At 49.1% G+C, this 4,777-nt stretch overlaps 1 pseudogene; it reads right to left on the reverse strand.

Moving 5' to 3' along the window:
* Window positions 1-263: 263 nt before the first annotated feature.
* The window catches only part of LOC103080179 (60S ribosomal protein L31 pseudogene), a 17,915-nt pseudogene continuing 13,401 nt past the window's right edge, over window positions 264-4,777 (reverse strand).

Below are 4,777 nucleotides of genomic sequence, written 5' to 3' on the forward strand. Positions count from 1 at the left end.
CTCTCATGCAGTCGCAGTCAGATGACAGGGGCCGGGGTCGTCTGAAGGCTCACCTGGGCTGAGCACCCGAGGGAGCTCCTTCACGCAGCCCTCCAGGGCTTGGCTGAGATGGATGGAATGACCGGCTGCTGGGTGGGTATCTTTCAGTCTGTCTCCTTGTGCTGCCTTCCCAAGGCTACGCTGGGCTTCCTCACAGCCTGGTGGCTCAGCATAGTCAGACTTTTTTTGTGTGTGTGTGTGTGTGCGAAGGCAGCTCTGTAACTTTATTGGATAATCAGCAGTTTCTTCTCATCCACATTAACCGTCTGTAGATTTTTGAAAGTGGTGACAGGTACGTAGGTAACCAACGTATAGAGCTTGTTTGATGAATCTTCATCTTCATTCCGTTTTCTGGGCAACCACACGTGGATACGGTATGGGACATTCCTTATTCCTTTGGCCCAGACAGCTTTGTTGAGCCTGGTGTCAATGCGTACATCCGGAGTTCCCATCTCCTTCATGGCAAATTTCCGTATTTCTCTGAGCGCCCGAGGGGCACGCTTCTTGAAACCCACTCCACGGGTGCGCTTGTGCACGGTGACGGGGTGCTCTCTGGTCACCACCTCGCTGATGGCGGACCGGCCCTTCTTCTCGCCGCCCTTCTTTGCGGGAGCCAACCTGCCCGGCCGGGGTTAGAAAGCCACAGTCAGACTTTTTACATGACAGCTGGCTTCTCCCAGAGCAGGTGTTCCAAGAGACCAAGGCAGAAGCTGCAAGGTTTTTTATGACGCAGCCTCAGAAGTCACGCGGGGCCACTTCCACTGACTTCTGTTGGTTTCGCAGGTCAGCCCAGATTCAGTATGGAGAGGGCGTACCCAAGAGCGTCAATGCCAAGAGGTGCAGCTCATTAGGAGGCCACGCTTTCCCGTCTCTCCCCTTCTCTGCTCCCACAGGAAACAGGAATACCCCCAGCTCTGTATTTCTCCCAGGGCGCTACCCTTGCTTCTTTTTCTGCCTTCCCTGCTCCACTGTGGGGGCCAGCGCTTGGCTGGATATTTTTGAGTCTTCTGTGCCTGGTCTAGTGCCTGGCCCTCGCTAAACACAACTTCCCTTTGTGGAACTGAACTAAGCTGCGACTCAGGGCTCCCTCCAACCCGCCGCCAGCCACCCCAGATGTACTCAAGCCGCCAACCAAATGGCTCCCTCACCTCCAGACTAAAGACAGTCACCCTGAAATCCAGACTCGCTCCAGCCCAGTCACTGGCCAGACAACATGGAACCAAGCATTTCTCCTTTTCTTCCCTTTGACGACAAGTTAATTCAGTTCTTGAAAAAGACACCAGCTGACAGCCCCACAGATTGAGAAACATATGTCCTCCTCCAGAGGGGCCCCTGCGCGCAGAGAAGCACGGGTGGATTCTGAGGAGGGCAGCTGAGTCTGGGCACACACGGAGCCCCAGACTCAGACCTTGACTCCCAGGGGCCAATCCCGCCCCTATAGAAACAGCCAAGTAGAGAGGATGTTTCTTTAAGAAAGACATCACCTCCGGGCACAATCTGACAATCTGACAACCTGCCCGGCTTCAAGCTTCAGTTCTGCCTGGGTTCTTCCGTCTTTACTAGATTTAGGGTGGATTGGAGTGGGAAGAAAAGTGAAGAGAAAATGTATCTTGATACTGGAGACCAAGGGGAGGATCATGGGATGAAGAAAAGAAAAAACGTCTTCCTTCAACAAGGTACGAGGGAAATAAATGTACAGCTAGCTCCTGCCTGTACAAACCACATTCACTCACCTTTCTCCAAATCATGACCCAAACCGTCTTCATTAAAAATAACAAACATTACAAGAGCTACCAATTAATGAGCGCTCACTCTAGACCAGGTATGTATGTTACCCCGCTGAATCCACACCATTCTGGGAGATGGCTGTCTAGCCCTCCCTTTCCCCCTGTCCCCAGTTTCCAGAAGACGTTGAGAGATCATCAGAGGGACAGAGGAATCTGGCAAAGATCACAGAGCTCGTAAGTGGCAGAACCAAGATTCTCACCCTGGCCTGTCTCCCTCTAGAGCTCTGATGCTCAAAATTGGTCTAGCAGCTTCAGCATCACCTGGGAATGTATGGGAAATGCAGACTCTCAGGCCCCACATACGACCTACTGGGTCAGAATTTGCCCCTGAACACGGCCAGGTGATTCTTTCACACAGTGGAGTGTGAGTGGTCTCAGCCTCTGCTCTCCAGATAGAAGCAGTCCTGAGGCCACTGGCTCAACACACCAGCATTGACGGAGGCTTGGGTGCCTGGCACCCATTTCCCAGCACATGTCAAGAAGAGCGCGTGTGATGGCTATCTCCAAATGGGGCTGAGAAGACAATGCTTCTCCTGTCAAGCTGTTTCTCCCAGGCATGGTCTTTGGGACGGCTCACTCTGCAGTCCCTCCAGCCCTGCCAATAGAAACGAACTCCCCTTTTTCTTTTTAAGTACTCTTCTATTAGTGTAGAATTTACTTGCAGTTCAGTGCCCAAATCTTACTTGTGTAACCATCACCTGGATAAAGATATCCAACATTTCCAGCACCCAAGATGGCTCCCTTATGACCTTTCCCAATCAACACCTGCCTAATAGTCACTATTCTGCCCTTTACCATCATACGTTCACTTTACCTGTCTTTAAACTTCAAATAAATAAGAATGACACAGAATGTTTTCTCTTGCATCCACGTGCCATGAGATCCAGCCATGTTGTTGTGTATTTCACCATGTCATTCTTTTACGTTGCCCGGTAGAACTCCATGTGTGACTGTACCACAGTTTACTGATCTGTTCTAGTACTGATGGACGTTTGGGTCGTTTCCATTTCTTGGCTTCTATTGTTTAAACCGCTGTGAATACTTTTGTACATGTGTTTAGGTGGACATGTACTCATTTCTCTTAGGTAAGTGCACAAGCATCAAAATTGCTTTTATTCAGCACATAGGAGGCTTTGTTAGCTACTGTCAGCTTCCCTAAGCAGTTGTACCAATTTATACTTCTGCCAAAAGCATGTGAAAGTGAGGCTTCCTTTTTAATTCCTGTCCCAAAGTTAGCCAGGATTCCATTACCCTGCACTGAGTCATCCTCCTTTGAAAAGGAGAAAGAAAGATTTGCTCCTAATTTCCTGTCTAAGAGATGAAGGCATCACACGTCATCTGAAATCAACAGATTGTTAGCACACGTTTGTCTGACATCAGATACCAGATGCAGAGGCCTTTTACTGCGCACTCCAACAGACACTTGATCCCAACGAGCTGCCACAATTGAAACTTTACAGCTTCTGCTCACATTAGAAAAAGGTCCCAAAGATGTAATCAACCTTCACAAACATATGGGGCAAATTTCAGGGCAGTGCATGGAGAATTCAGGGCACAGCTCACAGTAATGATAACCTGAAATAATAGGAGCTCCGTGGAGAACTCCTGGGCGGCCAGGAGAAATTACACCCCTGAGGTATTCTCCACACCAGAGGCCATATATTAACACACACTTCCCTCCGGGGACCCTGCAGTTTACTAGAAAGAGCCACGACTCGGGTCCAGAAGTACGGGTTAGGGCCTCAAAGTCCATGCTCATTGCTCAGTGACCCTCGACCCGCCATTTAGCCTCTCCACGCCTCAATGCCCTTTCTAATAAACCAGCAGCTGAAACTCCCGGCTTCTCTCTTTCCCCTCCCTGACTCTTAACCTACACTCTTCCTCCACGCATTAAAAAAATCTTTTTATTTTAAAATCATTTGAATCTTACAGAAGAATGGCAAGAAGAGTAGAAGGAACTCCCTTAAACCTCTCTGCCCAATGTTTCCACTGCTAACATTTCACCCTATCTGTTTTAATCACTCCCTCAGTCTAAGTAAACAGAAATTTTCCCTGAAATATTTGAGAGTTCATCGTAAACACCATACCCTTTTATCCCTAACTTTGGAGCCTAAATTTCCTAAAAACAAGGACAATCCACTTACATAAGAGAAAATGGGATTTTATTTAATATCAATACAAAACTATGATTTAATAACAGCCCCTGATTCAAATTTTGCGAGTAGCCTCATTAATGCTTTTGTAGAGCTCCTGCTCTGCCCAGTCAGGACCACTTCAGGGCTGTGCATTGCATTTAGCTGTCATGTTTGTACAGTCTCTTTTAATCAGAGACAGTATTTAAGCCTTTCTTTCTGTTTCATAATGTTGACAATTTGAAAAGGGCGGCCACTAGTGCTACAGAATGCCCTTGAACTTGTCACTACACTCTTACCACACACAGATGCACAAATCCACAGAAATGAAGCGTTTTCTCTCCACCAGGCTTTTGTTGGAGCCAGCCTCTCCACCGAACTCCCTTCCCTTCCTCTTTCCCCTGGGAAATTCTCATTCAGCCTTCTCTGAATGACCCCCCGAAAGCTTGGATAAAAGCCCCTTCCTTGGGTTCCCACTGCACCCTGAGCTTAGCCCCTCCGGGCATCTGCCCAACTGTACTGTGTTGTCTGTGTGGTGAGGAAGCACTGACCACTGCCTTACCGAGGGCTCCCCCTGACACGCACAGGCAGGGATGCTTTGCACACCAGCCCCCTTGCCCTGCATCACCCGCTGTGTGCCCACGGCCCCCCCTGTGGCTCACAAGTACCTGGGGCATTATAGGGTAGAGCTCTCCGGGTTCTGTCAGAGTTGGAATGGCCAGTGCGACCAGCTAATCCTTGGGAGGCCCTGTGTGGATGGAGTGGCACTGCAGACATCTGCAGATCAGCTGGGTCCATGTGACAACAATAACTACAACA

The sequence above is a fragment of the Lipotes vexillifer genome, unplaced genomic scaffold (assembly GCF_000442215.2).
Source record: "Lipotes vexillifer unplaced genomic scaffold, Lipotes_vexillifer_v1.1 scaffold1008, whole genome shotgun sequence".
In the NCBI taxonomy this organism is placed as follows: Eukaryota; Metazoa; Chordata; class Mammalia; order Artiodactyla; family Lipotidae; genus Lipotes; species Lipotes vexillifer.